Source organism: Protobothrops mucrosquamatus, unplaced genomic scaffold, assembly GCF_001527695.2.
Source record: "Protobothrops mucrosquamatus isolate PMUCROS unplaced genomic scaffold, P.Mucros_1.0 scaffold_294, whole genome shotgun sequence".
Taxonomy (NCBI): Eukaryota; Metazoa; Chordata; class Lepidosauria; order Squamata; family Viperidae; genus Protobothrops; species Protobothrops mucrosquamatus.
The window spans coordinates 2,789,148-2,809,153 of NW_015386370.1; the positions used below are offsets into that span (position 1 = coordinate 2,789,148).

The 20,006-nt window shown below is 43.9% G+C and overlaps 1 pseudogene; it reads left to right on the top strand.

Moving 5' to 3' along the window:
* Nucleotides 1-20,006, top strand: part of LOC114923940 — a 90,897-nt pseudogene that overhangs the window by 28,899 nt on the left and 41,992 nt on the right.

The following is a 20,006-nucleotide window of genomic DNA, read 5'->3' on the forward strand; positions in this document are numbered from 1 at the left end:
CTTTGATCCATACGCCACCTCATTGTCAATTGGTTATAATAAAACCAAGAATATTCAATATTTTCTTGTTTCAAATCTACTAAAGATTTAAGTTGCCAGTCTTGTCCTACCGGACGAAGTAATTCCTTATAGGAAACTTTATCCAAGTTAACTCCCCTAGATATCCCCTCTATCACCTGTCCCGGAGTTGCCCAAATAGCAATTTTATAATTTAATTTATAATAATATTTCTTCCAAACTCTCAATAGAGCACTCCTTAAAATATGAACCTTGAAATTAGTATCTACCTTTTTATCATAAATTAAATATGCCTGCCAACCAAATAACAAATCCCATCCTTCAAGAGAAAGTATATTCTTATTTGTTAAATTTAACCAATCACTAATCCATGTCAAAACCACCGCATCATAATACAATTTTAAATTAGGGGCTTTAAGTCCTCGTTCTCTTATATCTTGCATAATCTTAAACTTAACTCTTGGCTTCTTGCCTGCCCAAATGAACTTATTAATACCCTTCTGCCAATCCTCCAAATTAGCATCTTTTTTTAAAATAGGGATCATTTGAAACAAGAAAAGAAACTTTGGGAGAATATTCATTTTTACTGCTGAGATTCTCCCCAATAAAGATAATTGCAATTTTTTCCAATCATTGAAATCCTTTTGCACCTTAAGCCATAAAGATTCATAATTATTCTTATACAATTTAGCATTAGTAGCTGTAATGTAAACTCCCAAATATTTTACCTTTTTAACCATTTCAAAACCTGTAAGCATAACTAACTTATCTTTATCATTCATAGACATATTTTTCGGTAATATTTTAGTCTTATTACAATTAATCTTAAAACCAGAAACTTTCCCATACTGTGCAATAATTTCAACCAAATCAATTACCAAATCTGTTGGCTGAGTTAATGTTAACACTAGGTCATCTGCAAAAGCTCTTAATCTATACTCAATCTTATTAACCTTAATTCCTTTTATTATAGAAGACTCCCGAATTTTAATTAATAAAATCTCCATTGTTAACACAAATAACAATGGAGATAATGGACATCCTTGTCTAGTTCCTTTTTCAATTTTAAATGCTTCTGTTACCCCCCCATTAACTATAATCTGTGCTGATTGCTGTTGATAAATAGCCTTAAGGGCGGACAAAAATTCCCCCCCAAAATTCATTCTATCTATAACTTGAAACAAAAAACCCCAGTCTAATTGATCAAATGCTTTTTCAGCATCTAAAAAGATAAAAGCAGCAGGAATTTGATTATTCTTATCCAAATATTCAATTAAATTAATAATTTGTCTTACATTATGTTTCATATATCTTCCAGTTATAAATCCAGATTGATCACTATGGATCAATTGATTCAACACTTGCATTAATCTATTTGCCAGTACTTTTGAAAAAATCTTATAATCTGTATTCAATAAAGATATAGGTCTATAATTCTTAGGTTGAGTCAAATCCTGACCCTCCTTGGGTATTAATGATATAAAAGCAGTTCTCCAGGAGGGAGGTACCGCTTCACCCAACAAAATACTATTAAACAATTCCCTTAATGGTTCTATCATTTCTTCTGATAACATCTTATAATAAATTGCTGTAAATCCATCTGTACCTGGTGCCTTACCAAGTTTTAATTGCTTAATTGCCCCCTTTATCTCCTCCAACGTGATTGGGCAATTCATTTTCTCCCTTTGATTGTCTGACAATCTAGGAAAGTGTGCCTCCTGTAAGTAATTATCTATTTGTTCAACTTGTATTTTCTCGGAAGCATATAACTTAGAATAAAAATCCAAAAAACTTTTTTTAATCAGGTTTTGTTGAGATGTCATTTTACCATTATAATCTATTTTCTCTATAATTCTTAATTTCTGCTTCTTTCGTAATTGATAGGCCAACCACCTTCCTGGTTTGTTTGCATTAGAAAATGTGTTATATTTCATATACCTTAAACTAGTTGCCATCTGATCTGCTATTAACATATTAAATTGTTCCCTAAGCACAGTAATAGATACTTTTAAATTATTATCCAGTGGATTCAAAATAAAGGCCTGTTCTTTCAATTTAATCTCTTCCTCCAACTCTTTACGTTTTTGCACTTGTTTACGCCTATGAACATTATTCATATAAATCAAATTATCTCTCATATATGCTTTACTAGCATCCTAGACCATTGAAATTGAAGTACCTTTGTGCATATTCAACAAAAAAAATTCTTTCAATCGATCTCTACATTTCTGTAAATTTATATCATATCTAAATAAATTTTCATTCACTCTCCAAGTCCTTCTACTCCCTTCTTCAGCAAGTAACTCCATCCATACCGGACTATGATCTGACAATGTCCTGGGAAAAATCTTAATATTCTTCACCCTAGAACAAAAATCATTAGTAATTTAAAAAAATCAATTCTAGAATAAGATTGGTGCCTGTCCGAAAAAAAAGTAAAATCCCTTTCTTCCATATTTCTCTCCCGCCATATGTCTTTTAATTCCAGTTCATCTTTCAAATCAAAAAAAGTTTTAGGCAATATTGAATTAAGCATTTTACAAGAACCTTTCTTGTCTTTTCTTGAATCTAAAACACCATTCCAATCCCCCATCATAATAACTGATTTATAATCCAGTTGGTTTAGTTTCCGATATAACAATTTATAAAACTGTTTCTGCTATTGATTTGGGGCGTATAATCCAATAATAAGACATTTCTTCCCATTCAATAATATTTCAACAAAAACATATCTTCCTTCTAAATCAGCATCAATCAATTTGGGTTGAAAGTCTTTCCTGATATAAACTACTACTCCACCTCTTTTCTGCGGCGCATGTGCCATAAAATGTATACCCAACCATGAGTTGGACAAATATTTTTGATCTTTAGCTGTAATGTGAGTTTCTTGTAAACAAAAATCATTTTTATGTTGTTTCAAATAATAAAATATTTTCTAGTGAATCTAGTTTACATCACATACACTAAAAATCCACATTGAATTTTTCTTCCACTGAACCAAAAAGCGGGAGGGGGGTAAAGAAGAAAGGGGGAGGGATAGATGCTATTCCAAATTTAGGGTATCCAATGGAATCTGGATGTATTTTCAGTATCGGAATGGGACAACTCACCATGGCCAACTTGCCGGGGCCAACTCACTACTGCCAATTCATCATGGCCAATTCACCAATGACCAGATCACCATGGCCAACTTGCCACGGACACTTCACCGTGGACAATTTGTCATGGAACAACTCAGCACAGGACAATTCAATAGTTTTATTTAATTATTTTAAATAATTAAAATTATTTTAATATTTATCATTCACATTTCATTTTGTCCCTCCTTTTGCATTCTTTCTTTAATGATTCTATTTCACCATTTCTTCAATATTATGTAGATGTCAGATCTGCTATCTTCAGCTTCTATGCTTTGCTGGCCTCCTGCCATAAAATGGAAGGAAGAAGGGGGGAGAAGGAATTTAGAGTAATAAAGTTGGGGCATGGGAATGTGAAGACAAACTGTGGGAGGGAGAGACAGCCTTGACAGAAACCAGAAGTTCCGAGCCAGAATAAACCAACTACCAAGGACAACTGGCCTGGGAACAGAATGCAAAACTGCATCAAGTGGTGCCAAACAACCAAGCAGTTCCCAAAACATCTAAATGGTATGCTATTGTACACTGATGGACTGGTCAAAGGGAGGAGGGCCATAGAAAGGGGAAAAGTGTAACCTTTCTGTGGGAATATTCAGATCTAGCCTTATTTTTGCTGCAACCACTTAACCTTAGTAAAAAAAACTATCACTTCAACCAAATGGAGTCGAGGGTCTTTCTTTCCTAAAGATCTGAACTGGGTCAGGCCTGACATTAGGCTAGATCTGAATATTCTTGCACAAAGGTTACACTTTTCCCCTTTCCAGAAAGTAACTTTTGTCCCGTGGCAAGTTGTCCCATGATGAGTTGGCCATGGCAAATGGTCCCATGGGAAGTTGGCTATGGCAAGTTGACTGTGGCGAGTTAGCCATGGCAAGTTGGCTGTGATCAGTTGGCTGCGGCAAGTACAGATGAAAATTGTTGGCAAAAAGACACAGAACTGCATTGGTTAAAATAAACCTATCTTCTAATTTCATAGATTGGCAAGTGTTGCAGTGATCTGGAGGATCTCTACCAGCCCTATGCAGGAATTATATTTATAATTAAATGTTCACTAAAATTAGGATTATTATATATAATTCAGTGGAGAGTCTATGGGACTAAACAGTCAAAAAGTACATTTTTACTTTGAGCTTTTCAGCACTAGAAAAATCTAGCATATTTATATATTGAAATTGGCATAGTAAAATTTGATCAGTAGCTTTGTATCAGATAAAATTTATATGTTGAAAAAACTACTATTGAAACTTTAATATCTTATTTTAAAATATCTTATTTTAAAAAAACATATTTAACCATGCTTGTCAATTCCTAGACCCACAGTGGCGCTATAGTTTGTATTCCCTAGTTCTGGAACATCATTTTGAAATCCAGACTGACCACAAGACTTTGGAACACTAAAATGTTCTCATAAGTTCAAATAGTAACAACTCAGTTGGACACAATTCTGTTCTTGTTTAAACATTCTTATTTCTTACCTTTTCAGGTCAAATAATTAAAAAAATAATTCTTTATCAGCCAGAGTATTTCTTGCTTTATGATCCCCCAATTTCTAATACTTACCTGTCTGTATGTATTTGTTCCCAAGCACCTGGCTGACCCTGGGGATAGAAAGGAAACTACTTTTCCAAGTGATCAAGCCATTTGTTCCAAAATGACACCTATATAAAGGCTCTGATATAGTAGATCATCTACTTTTGTTTTTCCTTTGTCTTCTACCTATCTTTTCTTGAGAATGAAGAAACTCTTATTACATTCCTGTTGTAGTTGAAATTTAGTCTTTGGTGGCTGTTCCCTGTTATTGTCATGTCCTCACTGTCAGTTTCCAAGATGCTGTGCAGATTCAGCAGACACTGAATCAAACACTGATGCTCTTATCAAATCACTCCTCAGCTAGGCCCAATTCATTTTTTTGCCCAAGGAGTGGGGAAGATCCACTTCCCTGCCTAAGAATCCTATATCCTGCCAAGGTAAGAACCTTGTAAGTGGCAAGGCACTGACTTTGCAGGTACCTGATTCTTTGTTATTGGCAACTACTGAGCAAGGAAAGCTTCATTTGTGCATGCTGGGCGAGGAGAAGATTTAAGCCATGCAGGGACTGCCTTCTGTTGCTGCAAGTTTTGTACTTTGTGTATTCTTGCACCAGATTGCTGTTACTTTAAAAAAAATATTTTTTATTGATTTTCTGATTTCACATTTAAATATTTGAAAAGCAACATGGCAGCTGAGTTAGTCAATAATTCAATAACATACAAATATCTTTAGTACAGATCTCAAATTATTACATTAAATATTTCCTCTCTTTTCCCCTTAGTATTTACTGTCTCATATTTAAATTAATACAATTCTTACTATATCAATTAAAAAAAAATAACTTTCTTACATTTATCAATAATTTTGTTTATACATATCCTAGTTGTTTTAACATTCAATCTTTTTAGACAATCAATGTCCTGGTTAGTTTTTCCCAATTTTTAGTTTCCCATTAATATTTAAATTCAACATTTAATATTTATAATTTCCAAGTTTTAAATAATCCCAATTTCCTTTTACCACAATTCATCACAAGATCTAATGTTCAGGATACACATCTTATCATTTGAATTCTCACCATCTTACACCAACCAATTAATAATACAACATAATATTCTTATTTTCTGATAATTTCCAAATATCTTAAATTTAGTAACCAAAATTTCTCTTATTTCAACATTTAATACTTCCTCTGTTCTTCTCTTAATATCTACTATCTCATATTTAAGCTGGTAATTTTTTTATTGCCACTAAACAAAAACATCGATAAATTTTTAGCTTATATAAATCTTAATTACCTTTACAATTAACCTTTATAAGCAAATCAATGTTCAAATTCAACTGTTAATATTTCTATTTCCAAGTTTTAAATAACCAAAGTTTTCTTTATCTCCACTCATAACAATATCTAGTATTCAAAATACACATCTATTTGAGTATATTCTATTTTAATTCTCACTAATAAGTCAAAACCCCAATTTTCTTCAATCTTATTCTTGCTTGCTTGCTTTGCCAAATCGTCTTCCATGTCTATGCTTTTGAATCATCCAATAAATCTCCCTACGTTGTTATGTATATTGTGTGACATAGAAAGAACCATCCAATTGCCATTTTTTTGAGAGGGCTAACAAATCATCTCTCTATTTTTCCATCTCGACATGGTTGCCCTGAACTATTTATCTTCTCTTCAATCTGTTCTTGATCCTCAGGTTTCTTCTGATTTATGTAGAAAATCTTTTCCCTTTTCCATATTGTTAGTCTCTTTTCTGGATTTTCCATTGACTATATTTGTTGATCAGTTGAGTCTTCTGTCGTAATATTTAATCTTCCACTTTTTCTGTTATATTCTGTGTAATTAATTTTTTAGTTATAGTCAAAGTTTGAGTTTGTATCTCTGGGCTGGCATCTTGTTCTTTTCTATAACCTATTATTTCATCAGTAGCTGTTAGAATAGTTTGATGAATTGCTTTCAACATAAAAAGAATCTGTTCCTCATCTTCCTCCATATTCTCTTAGTAGCGTATTAGATTAAAAGCTTTACAATCAGAGAATGCAGGAAAAAAGGTTTTGTCACTGAGTATGGAACATAGCTGGGCTTCTCACAGCTAATGTTTCAAGGTTACATAGGTCTTATCTATTGTTATTTAAGCAATAACAAATTGTAAAATCAGGTTTAGCCACAAGATGTCGCCCTTAATTTAAAGTTTTCTTTTGAATCCAATGCTTTCATAATCTTTTCAGTTTTGCTTCTTTTTTATAGGTAAAAACCCAGGTCTTCAGTAAGAATAGAAAGTTTTTTAGTCCACAAACTTTAAGAAATAAAATTCCAATTTAGGATCAGGTTATTCTTGCAACATTTTTAAACTCTCCTGGATAGTCAGTCGCCGCTTTTTCTAGAGGGAGGGATAAAATCTCCCTTCCCTCTCCACAGGGAGGAAAGTACTTTAAGCAGCTTATGCAGGAAAAAATAGTTAGGATTTAAGAGAGGTAGATCTCACCCAGTCTCATCCGCGCTGCTTTATAGTTGCCTTGTGGTAAGTGTGACTGGCTGTCTGCAGCCTAGTGACGAGCCATATTGCTATGGCCAGTCTTTCATCCGCCAGATTGGAAGGCTGCCCCGGATCGAGCAGAAGGGCTACCACCCTCCCGCGATCAAGCGGGGATCCCCTCCTTGCTGGTCACCCCTACAGAGCGACTTTCAACCCTTTCCAGGGTCCCCCAGTGATGTGAAACTGAATGCAGAAGACGGAGCTCACCTTCCAGATGTCCATGGCAGCCGCATCGGCAAACTGGAAGTCTCGGTAAACCGGAAGTCAAATTGCTACTACATTTTGACCACAGTATGTTCTTGATCAAGTTTTTGGATCTTTCCTTGGCACTTTTGAAGGCGTTGTGTGTTTTCTGATGACAGACTGACTGAACTGTCTTCTCTTAGCCTCCAATAAGCTATGGTGCATATGCATGCTCTTTGTTCTACTTCCCAATACCTCTGCTGTCATCTCTCCTATCTGCCTAGGCTTGGCTTCTTGATACCTTCACAAACCTCACTGAAAATACACAACTCCAACTGCTTGTACTTGCTTCCTTACTTTTGCATCTGTTAGCAAACTCTTACCATGTTCCCTCTCTAGCATCTCTGCAAGCCTTGCCCACAATCACCCACATCCTATTTGCATCTTGTTACCAAGGGCATGGGCACACACACACACACACACACTGAAGACAACCTTGCCCAATCATCTTGTTTCTGATACAGGGCCACAATTCATGACACAGCTGTGAAAAGCTCTATTCCATATGAAGCTGCCCTCAGCATATTATCAATAGTTGAATGATAAAATGAAGAGACAAATGCCATAATACAATAATACTTTTTTAATGTGTAACCTCCCAGCAAAAAGAGGGACCCAGCCATTTACCTATGCTGAATGTTGTTATAACACAATTCATGTCTTAGATGTCATTGTTTCAGGTATATATAATTGTCACCTATGGTTGCTGCCTTCAGAGTGTCTCCCATTTTAGACACTGTCTCTTTTTGCAAGAGCTTTACACTCTCAGCATCTCCTCAAAAATAAACTCAGTTGTGCCAAAGCATTCTTTTGCCTGTCATTTCCTTTCTCCATCCAGTTGCTACTAGAGGCTTCATTGGGTGTTATATCAGATTTATCATCATCATGCAAATGTCTATGAAATTAGAAGATAGGTTTATTGAACCAATGCAGTTCTGTGTCTTTTTGCCAACAATTTTCATCTGTACTTGCCGCAGCCAACTGATCACAGCCAACTTGCCATGGCTAACTCGCCACAGTCAACTTGCCATAGCCAACTTCCCATGGGACCATTCGCCATGGCCAACTCATCATGGGACAACTTGCCACGGGACAAAAGTTACTTTCTGGAAAGGGGAAAAGTGTAACCTTTGTGCAAGAATATTCAGATCTAGCCTAATGTCAGGCCTGACCCAGTTCAGATCTTTAGGAAAGAAAGACCCTCGACTCCATTTGGTTGAAGTGATAGGTTTTTTTACTAAGGTTAAGTGGTTGCAGCAAAAATAAGGCTAGATCTGAATATTCCCACAGAAAGGTTACACTTTTCCCCTTTCTATGGCCCTCCTCCCTTTGACCAGTCCATCAGTGTACAATAGCATACCATTTAGATGTTTTGGGAACTGCTTGGTTGTTTGGCACCACTTGATGCAGTTTTGCATTCTGTTCCCAGGCCAGTTGTCCTTGGTAGTTGGTTTATTCTGGCTCGGAACTTCTGGTTTCTGTCAAGGCTGTCTCTCCCTCCCACAGTTTGTCTTCACATTCCCATGCCCCAACTTTATTACTCTAAATTCCTTCTCCCCCCTTCTTCCTTCCATTTTATGGCAGGAGGCCAGCAAAGCATAGAAGCTGAAGATAGCAGATCTGACATCTACATAATATTGAAGAAATGGTGAAATAGAATCATTAAAGAAAGAATGCAAAAGGAGGGACAAAATGAAATGTGAATGATAAATATTAAAATAATTTTAATTATTTAAAATAATTAAATAAAACTATTGAATTGTCCTGTGCTGAGTTGTTCCATGACAAATTGTCCACGGTGAAGTGTCCGTGGCAAGTTGGCCATGGTGATCTGGTCATTGGTGAATTGGCCATGATGAATTGGCAGTAGTGAGTTGGCCCCGGCAAGTTGGCCATGGTGAGTTGTCCCATTCCGATACTGAAAATACATCCAGATTCCATTGGATACCCTAAATTTGGAATAGCATCTATCCCTCCCCCTTTCTTCTTTACCCCCCTCCCGCTTTTTGGTTCAGTGGAAGGAAAATTCAATGTGGATTTTTAGTGTATGTGATGTAAACTAGATTCACTAGAAAATCTACCAAGATGCTGAAGGGGGAAAAGCAGGAAATATAAATGCACATTTTTTTTAATGGGGAATGTGCAGCTGATGTGGCAATCATCAGACATAACTAACAAAGAGACAGAAAAACAGTAAATGTAACCCAAAATTGCATTATCTTCAATTAGATCTTTGTATTCTTGATGAGAATTAAATATTGTAAAACTGAAAATAAAACAGAAAAAATATTGGAAATTATTTCTACAACAATTTATCCAGGGTCAAAGAATAATGAGATAATTTCCAGGTTCACTTCATTTTTCCATCTCTACCATGTTTTCCCCAAAATATGACCTATTCTGAAAATAAGCCCTAGCATGATTTTTGGGGGTGGGCCTAATACAGTAATGGCGAACATTTTAGAGACCGAGTGCCCAAACTGCAACCCAAAACCCACTTATGTATTGTTGGGTGCTGGGTGGGCGTGGCCCATTAGGTGGGGGTTGCCAATTGGGTGGGTGTGGCCCCATTGGGTGGGCATGGCTGCGGTGGTAATGGCACACTGGATGGGACTAAAAAGTTCAATCAATCAATTCCAACTTTGCGAGGTCTGTTTTTTCCCAGCGAGAAGTTGAATTCGATTGATTGATTGATTGATTGAAACTTTTTTTTATTTTTGGGACACGGCGGTGGAGGCCTAAAGCGAAACAGTTTTATAAAACCCAGCTGAAGGCCTAGGACTGGGGCAATGGCACACGTGCCCACAGAGAGGGCTCTGCATGCCACCTGTGGCACACGTGCCATAGGTTCGTCACCACAGGTCTAATATAAGTCCTACCCCAAGAGTAAGCCCAAGCTACAGTAGGATCACCAGGCAGATGGGGACACGGCCAGCTGACGTTGCTTGCATCAGGAGCACCTGTGGGGGGGAGGAATATTTCTTCACACACACCCTCACCTTCTTTTCTCCCTGAGCAATTGCCACTTGGCTCTTTAAGGGACTGCAGAAAGGGCTGAAAAGGAAGAAAGTGCCTCCTCAGCTGTCCGTTCTTCCCTGGATCGATTTCAGAAGCTGCTGCACTGTCGCCTGGCTGGCCCCAAGGCTGGGCTGCTGGGCCTGCTGCACCTGCTGCTGCTTTGAGCCGGTGGTACCCAGGCCAGGCTGCTCTTTTGCCAGACAGATGGGCTGCGGCAGGAGCAGCTCCTTGCACTGGCCATGCAGCTGCTGCACGACCTGCCGCTTCCCTGCCTGACCTTGGCTCTGGTCGTCACTCTGCTGCTGTTCTTGTGGTACTCATGGGCCAAGCTCTTCGTGCACGCCGATCTCCACCCAACCTGCCTGCTGGCCCTTCTGCTCCTGGGACACTTATCAGCTGCGGTGAGCGCCAACTGGCTGCCCATGTTGCTTCTGGCCTTGTGAGGGCTTTTTGCCCTCCTGGCCGCACTGCTCTGAGTCACCCTGCTGGGAGGCTCCTGCTGGGCACTGGGCGAGTCGACCCAGATCTACCATACAACCTCCGGAGCGCCACCCCACTGTCAGCCTGCCAGGGCCCCTTCGCCAGTGGCTGCCGGGGGAATCATGCCACCTATGCCTCTGCCTTTGGGCTGCTGAGCACCCGCCTGGATGCCTATGCTGAGCTGGAAAGCTTGCCCCCCCCACCACCACCCATATGCCCTCGCTTCCCCCAAGTGTTTCTTCGCTAACCTGATTTCCAGCTTCATCATGTTTCTCCATTGCATTTCTCTGCCATCGCATGTAGGGAAACAAAACAAATTTGTGGGACTAAAGAAAAAAAAGTCCAATCAGACCTTCCAACTTCTCACAAAAAAATAGATCTCATGAAGTTGGAACGTCTGGTTGAACTTTTTTTTTAGTCCCACAAACTTTTTTTGTTTCCCTGCATGCCATAGCCAATAAGTGTTTCAGTGGCAGCAGGGCCAGCAGGCAGGGCGGGCAGAGGCCAGGGCGCACCAAGGGGTTGGTTCGTTGTGGATGCAGGCAAGCAGACTGTGGGACGGAGAGGGCAGGGCTGGTGTAGCAGTGCTCCCACTCCCATCAGTCCCTGCACTCTCTGCCTCCTGTACATGAAAAAAATAAGACATCCCACCGAAAATAAGATCCAGTGCCTCTTTTGGAGGCCAAAAAAATATAAGACTGGCTCTTATTTTTGGGGAAACACTGTATTCACTTTATGTACATTGGCATCTAGCAGATACTTTAATAATGATTTGGGGAATGACAAAAAAAATGCTAGCAAGAAAAAATTGTTAGTGAATTTATTAGTTTAAGATACTGTCTTTCTCTATGTTGTTCAGGTTTTTCTCAGCACTCGCCAAGGAGCATGGATATTAGGCCGTGTTGGTGATAAAGGCTATCCACTTGACATTGTATTAAGTAGTCGAACTCATTTATTCCTGAAGCAATGTCTTCGCTTGTCCATGATCGAACAATTGATACAGTACAAATTAAATAGCAGAGTCGATCATTCTCATTATGGCTTGAAACCTAAACACAGGTATTCTACAGTAATATGCTATTTTGCCTTCTTAATTAAAAAAAAGCGTGTCTCACATTTCTTTCAGCATATAGCTCAAGATGCTGTACATTGATGCCAACTAAATACCGACCAGTCCATTATTTAGCCATAGTTAAGTAGGTGGCTACAATATCTGTCATAAATTCTTGGATACTAGCTACCTCTTCTGTTTACGCAGGATATGTTAGAGCTGGGAATCAGTTTTTCTTTCTTCACTACCAACTCTGAGGTTGGCTTTTTCTGAGGCCAGGTATATCCAACTAGGTATGATGCTCAGCAGCTATGGGCAGAGAATGGCTGAGGATCAGCTGGCTCCTTAGTTGTTTCAGCTCTCCGTTGAGAAAACTTTATTTATTAGGGCACCTATTTGCTCAATGCTTTGTCACTAAGCACGAACCCTCAATAACTCACGTTCTCTGTGGTGGTGTAAAGAATAAAGAGATATTGCTTAAGCCCAGATTAGGAGGGAAGGTTACAAAAATATCTCAGACAGGCATTTCCTCTAATGTATAAAAGAGGGGGGTTGGTGTAGTGGTTAAAGCATCAGGCTAGAAACTGGGAGTCTGTGAATTCTAGTCCACCTTAGAGTAAATGCAGCTAGGTAACCTAGGACCAGTCACTTTTTTCTCCTGTGTAGAAAGGAAGTGATGGCAAACCATTTTTTAAAGAAATCTTGCCAAGAAAAATGCAGGGACTTGTCCAGGCAGTCTCCATGGGGTAGATACAATTGAATGGAAGAATTAAAATGTAAAAAAGAGAGGAGGGGAAGCATATTTATAAAAATAGATTTAGGCCTACATGGCAATTGTTTTTTGGTCTGGTCTACCTTGTAGGGCTGACAAGTGCTGCTTTCAGTTTGCCTAATCCAAGTCATCAGGGCCTCAGCTACTTACAATTCTGGACTGGACTGCAAACCTCTGAAAGTCTAGAAGCTTGGAGCTCTTGTTTGCCCTGAAATAACTGGATCCTAATATTTGATAAATTCTCTGATAAAAAAACCCATCTTTTCGGAATCCAGAGTCGGAAGCAGAATTTCAGATACAGTTTTCTTATCCCTTGCAATTATTTGAAGTAGCAGTACAAAGAAGAAACCAATTCCTTTTTTGTGCAACTCATAATTATTGCTATCAAGGTGCAGTGGAAAGTCAGCAAACAGAAATAATGTTACTGGAGGAATAGAAACGTTAGATAGGTTGGAGTGGGGAGGGTGGACAATGTATGACTGAGGACTGGCTCTCAAGACACCAATAAGTAATCTGTGTTGTCCTTGAAGCCAAAACATTTTCCTTATCTAGAATTTAATTTACAGGTATTAACATATCTAGTAATTATTTTAAATATCATTTCCTGATTGAAAAATAGGATGCTGCTTTTCAGAGTACCAGTCCTGGCAGCTTTCAAGTGATAGTTTTAATAACACTCAAGTTCATTTTAGCTATCACTGATTCTAGGACTACAACTTTATACAAGTGGGTTTTTAAAGTATTTATTTAAGATTGATATGGCTGCCAATCTTATACAATAATCCTATATGACTCACCACAAAATCAATAAAACAATTAAAGCATTTAAACCCTTCTCACCATGGTGCCATGATATCCCATCTTAATGATAATATGAAAATTTTATCAAAGGCACAGAATCTTTTTATAATTGCCCAAGGTAGCATGTAAGGTGGTGTTCTGTCCCTGTCCGACCCACACACCCAAACAGCCAGCCGAGGGTTAAAGACTTCTCCAGACACCACTTCACCGATAAGAAATTTGGCAGCAGCTCCGTAGCTGCCGGCCAAGACCTTTTACTCCAAGCACACAGAAACAAAAAACAATACACACAGTTTAAAGCCACAGCAAACTACTTCGCCAGAGATTCAGCTTTTGTCCGTCACAGAGGTCCAAATGGCCACCACCTCCCTTTTTATAGCCTGTGGGGTGTGGTCCAGTGACTCAGCTTAATCTCTGGCTCATCTCCTTTTCTGCTGCGCACGCTTGTCGCTCCTACGCTGGCGTGGATCCAGCCACAACTTCTCTTCCTCACTATCTGAAACACCTGGCTCCTGGCCAATCTCATAAACACCTAGCTCCTGGTCAATCTCTTCTCCATCAGGAGACACCTGAGGCCTTGCCAAAGAGGAGGGTCCTGGAGAGGGAGGCCTGGCCATCTCCTCTCCTTCATGTTTGGAGCCATCTTCCTCCGATAAGAGGGGCTCACAAGACGGAGCCACAACACTATCCCCCACCGCAGGGCCCTTCCCCTGGGTCTGCCGGTCGGGATGTGGTCGGGACGGGAACCGATCGTGAAAGGCCTATACCAGGTCAGGGGCCTGAACGGAAGAAGCGTCCACCCAGCTGAAATCCCCGGGGCCGTATCCCTTCCAGGGGATGAGGTATTGGAAGCAACACTTCAGCCAACGGGAGTCCCAGATACTGTCCACCTCGTACGTCGAGGTGTCCTCCTCATCGGCTGCGGCTGGGGGCCCAGGCGTCGGCAGGCGTCGGAGATGACTCGCTGGGGCCTCAGGGACCAGGAAGGACCTATGGAAAACGGGGCGGATCCGCATGGAGCGTGGTAGGGTCAACCGGTAGGCCACCGGGCTGATGACTGCCTCGACGGGGAAGGGACCAATAAAACGATGGTCCAGTTTCTTCACCGGCCGGTCCGTGGGGAGCTGTTTCGTGGAAAGCCACACCCGATCTCCGACGTCCAACGGTGGCGTTGCCCGTCGAGAGCAGTTGGCTACCCGTTTATAGTCCTCTTTTGCCCGGATCAGCTGCCACCTCACCAGTTGCTGCACCGCCTGCAGCTCTGAGAGGAAGTCCTGGGTCTCGGGAACAGGGGAATCCGAGATGGACAATGGGAAAAGCCATGGATGGTAGCCGACATTGGCATGGAACGGGGTCATCTGGGTGGAGGTGTGTTGGGAGTTGTTGAAGGCAAACTCCGCCAGGGGAAGGTACTCGGCCCAGTTGTCCTGCCGCTGGTTGACAAAACAGCGGAGGTACTGCTCCAGGATGCCGATGACCTTCTCTGTGCCCCCGTCAGTCTCCGGATGGTGCGACGACGACAGACACACCTGCACCTCCAGCGCGGCCATGAGGCTTTTCCAGAAGCGGGCCGTGAACTGGGCTCCGCGGTCTGACACCACCCTATCTGGCAGGCCATGGAGGCGAAAGATGTGCTGCAGGAACAGATGGGCCGTGGTGCGGGCCGATGGCAGTCCGCGGCACGTGATGAAATGGGCCATCTTGGTGAGCATGTCCACCACCACAAGGATGGTCGTGAACGTGGCGGACAGTGGTAGATCTGTTAAGAAGTCCATGGAGATGGCACCCCACGGTCTCTCCGGTGTCGGCAGCGGCTGGAGGAGTCCCGGCGCTGGGCCGGACGCGGATTTGGCCTGTCGGCACGTCGCACAGGACGTCACGTACGCGTGCACATCATGCCGTACCCGAGGCCACCAAAAAGTCCATGTCACCAAGTGCAAGGTCTTAAAGAGGTCGGAATGCCCCGCCGCGGGGTTTTCATGGCACTGGTTCATGACGAGGGCTTGGAGCGGACTCGTGGGCACGTACAGCCGGCCCCGGTGTTTCAGCAAGCCTTCCTCCAAGGTCCAGGGGGACGCTGGGCCGACTTCCGCTTTCCGTTGCTGTGACCAGTCATCACGGCGCTGCGCTTCCAGCACCCGAGCCCGCAAGTCTGCCGGTTCCTGGATTGCAGCCAAGGATTCTGCTGGCAGCACCATCCATGGGGGAAGGGAGTCCTTGGGGCAGAAGTATTCCGGCTTGCGGGATAGCGCGTTCGCCCTCTGGTTGAGGTTACTCGGAATGTACACGACGTGGAAGTTGAACCGGGCGAAAAACGACCACCGGATCTGCCGCTGGTTCAACTTCCTGGCTGTGGTGAGGTGCTCTAAGTTCCGATGGTCCGTCCGCACCTCCACCTGGTGTTGGGCCCCCTCAAGGTGATGCCGCCAAGCCTCGAACGCGGTCTTGATAGCCAGCAACTCCTTTTCCCAGATGGTGTAGTTGCGCTTGGAAGGATTGAGTTTCCGGGAGTAATAAGCGCAGGGAAAAAGAGTGCCGCCATCCACCGGGGCCTGTAGCAGTACCGCTCCAATCGCCACATTGGATGCATCCGTCTCGACCACGAACGGACGGTGTGGATTGGGATGCCTCAGGACCGGCTCCGTGATGAAGGCCTGCTTGAGGACCTCGAAGGCCTGCTACTGTGGGGGCCCCCACTGGAACGGGACCTTCTTCCGAAGGAGTTGGGTCAGCGGCAAGGTCAGGGTGGCGAAGGCCGGGATGAAGGTCCGGTAATCGTTGGCGAACCCCAGCAGACGCTGGACATCTTTCACCCGACGTGGGGGTTCCCAACTGCGCAAGGCCTCCACCTTGCGCGGGTCCATCGCGATGCCCTCGGAGGTGATGATGTGCCCGAGGAACTCTATGGAAGTCTGGAAGAAGTAACATTTCTCCAACTTCGCATAGAGTTGGTTCTCCCGCAGGCGCTGCAGGACCTGGTGGACATGCTGGAGGTAGCTCTCCTGGGTCTGGGAATAAATCAAAATACTGTCCAGGTAGATCACCACGAACCGGTCCAACATGTCCCGAAACACGTCATTCATCAGATGCTGGAAGACCGCGGGGGCGTTGGTCAACCCGAATGGCATGACGGTGTACTCAAAGTGGCCGTATCGGGTGCCAAATGCCGTCTTCCACTCGTCCCCCTCACGCATGCGCACCAGGTTGTAGGCCCCTCAGAGATCGAGCTTGGTGAAGATCGAGGCCTCCCGCAACCTCTCCATCAGCTCCGGGATGAGCGGCAGGGGGTAGCGATTCCGCACTGTGATGGCATTCAGGCGCCGGTAATCACAGCACAGGCATAAGTCCCCCGTCTTCTTCTTCACAAAGAGGACCGGGGCCGAGAGCGGGGAGGACGAAGGCTAGATGAACTCTCGGGCCAGATTTTTGTCCAGAAAGTCCCGTAGGGTGGCCAATTCGGGCTCCGACATGGAATACAGGCAGCCCACGGGCAGTGGTGCATTGGGCAGCAGGTCCACCGGGCAGTCATAGGGTCAATGCGGAGGTAATCAGTCCACCTCTTTTTCACTGAACACATCGGCAAAGGACGTCAGCTCAGGAGGCAAGGAGACGGCCGGGGTGGAGACGTCCTGGCCGGCACAGGTGTGGCGGTGATGATCGACACACTGCAGGCTTGGGAACAAGATGGTGTTTCTCGACTATGCCACCTGAGGATCATGGGCCCGAAGCCAGGCCATCCCCAGGACCAATGGGAAATGAAGGTCCGCCGTGACGTAAAACTGGATCGCCTCCTCATGGGTCCCAATGGCGAGGCGCAAGGGCTGAGTAGCAAATTTGATGGGCCCCACCACGAGTTCCCGCCCATCGATAGTCTCGACCCTCAACGGAGGGTCCACCGGAACCAAGGGAACCTTAAAAAGGGCCACAAACTCCTGGTCCATGAAGTTCGTTGTGGCCCCGGAGTCCACCAGCGCGTGTGCCCGAAGCCCCTCCGACCGATTGGTCAACAACACCCGGGTGTCCAGAATCAGGTGCCGAGGGGGCTCACAGTCCACAGTCACCGAGTCCGGTGGGGCATGGTCACGTGCCTGGCCCAGGGTGTCTCCTAGGCCAGGCCTGGCCCGTTTTCCAGTTGGTCACGCCGAGATTTCGGAACAGGCTTGAGCGCCCCACTCCGCTTCCTGGGACACGAGGCGGCAAAATGTCCAGCCTCGCCGCAATAGAGGCACAATCCCCCTTGGCGTCTCCGCATCCGCTCCTGGGCCGTCAGTTGAGGTCTAGCTGCTCCGAGCTCCATGGGCTCCTCACCCGTTGCCACAAAGCGTGGGGTGGTCTGGGGTACACTCGGTGCGAAACGCGGGGGTGCCAAAGCTGTCGGTGGTTCCGGAAGGGGCCGACGAGGCCGTCACCGTTGAAGGCGGGCGTCGATGCGCAGGCATTGGATCACCAGGACATCGGGGGTCAGAGGCACCTCCATCCGCACCAGTTCGTCCTGCAGCTCATCCGAGAGGCCGTCCTGGAAAGCATCCATCAGCGCCGCCTCATTCCAAGCCGAGTCCTGGCCTAGAAGTCGGAACTCAGCGATATAGTCCTGCAGGGTGCGCTTTCCTTGGCGGAGGTCCCTGATGCGCCTCGCTGCCGTCTGAACAGGGGATCCTCGTACGTTACGCGCAGGTGTTGCAAAAAGCCCGGATAGTCCGAGAGCAATGGGCTGTTTTGCAACAACAGGGGCGTGGCCCATTGGGCGGCAGAGCCAGAAAGGTAGCTAATCACAAATGCTACCCGAGCCCGATCATCCGGAAACTCCTCCGGCCTCATCGCCATAAAGAGTTGGCATTGTCCCATGAAGGCCGGGAACAGCTCCATCTGCCCAGAAAATCTCTCTGGCACGTTCACTGGGCATCTCGAACGGGGAGGAGGAGGAGGGGAGGGAAGAGCTGCAGGAGCATTCCCCAAAGCAAGTTGAGCCTGTAACTGGGTCACTTGCTGCTCTAGGAGCTGATTGGCATCTATCAGCTGCTGTACCTGCTGCTGCAGCTGTTGGTCCATCGTGGGTTAACGATGGAGTATGTTCGGGGTGACGGACAAGATGTCCGATCCACAAGATGGAGTATGTTCGGGGTGACGGACAAGATGTCCGACCCACACACCCAAACAGCCAGCTGAGGGTTAAAGACTTCTCCAGACACCAGACAGAAGCACACAGAAACAAAAAACAATACACACAGTTTAAAGCCACAGCAAATTACTTCGCCAGAGATTCAGCTTTTGTCCGTCACAGAGGTCCAAATGGCCACCACCTCCCTTTTATAGCCTGTGGGGTGTGGTCCAGTGACTCAGCTTAATCTCTGGCACGTCTCCTTTTCTGCTGCGCACGCTTGTCGCTCCTACGCTGGCGTGGATCCAGCCACAACTTCTCTTCCTCACTATCTGAAACACCTGGCTCCTAGCCAGTCTCAGAACCACCTGGCTCCTGGTCAATCTCTTCTCCGTCGGGAGACACCTGAGGCCTTGCCAAAGAGGAGGGTCCTGGAGAGGGAGGCCTGGCCATCTCCTCTCCTTCATGTTCGGAGCCGTCTTCCTCCGATAAGAGGGGCTCACAAGACAGAGCCACAACAGGTGGCATATCATCTGCCCCAGGCTATTCTGAGAACAGTGTTAGTTATTTAATTTATTGAGCGGCTGCACACTCACATAGTGAATGAGATCTCATCCAGTATCCTGTCATTGTGCCAAAGTCTTAAATATTTAGCATACCTTTCCTATATGGCAGTACCTTGCCCTTTCATGACCTTTGTATTTTATTTTAGTCTCTGTAGCTTTGTGTGTTCCCTTCTCAGCTTTTTTTCTCTCTTAAAGTTGCAAAATAAGTTATTCCTCTGTAAGTTTGCCCAGCAACCTTTTTAAATGACAGAATATATTGTCCGAGATAACTTAAGAGTTAAGAGAATGAGATGCCAGAGATCAGTGGAATATTCAGTTGATCCATAACAAATCTACGAGTAAACCCTACAAAGACAGACTTGTCCTATGGACAATATAGGTGTTGTGTCCTGAGCCTGCAGAAGCAGGCTCGGGACGATGCAAGAGTCCCGGGCATTGCAAAAGCTGCCCAGGACCAGACTGAGTGGCACCGGCCTTGCGCGCAAGCGCGAGGCGGGAAAAGACTGCTTGCTATTGGTTTATTTATTTATTTTTATTTTACAAAATTTATTTATTTTATTTTATTTTACAAAATTTATATGCCGCCCTTCTCCCCATGGGACTCAGGGCGGCTCACAGCATGTTAAAACAATATACAAAATTACCCCTTCTAAAAACCAATTAAAATCCAAATATTAGTGGCTGTGACTATTTAAAATCATTAAAAATTTTCCCTATTTAAAATTCACCCTAGGTCAGGCCCG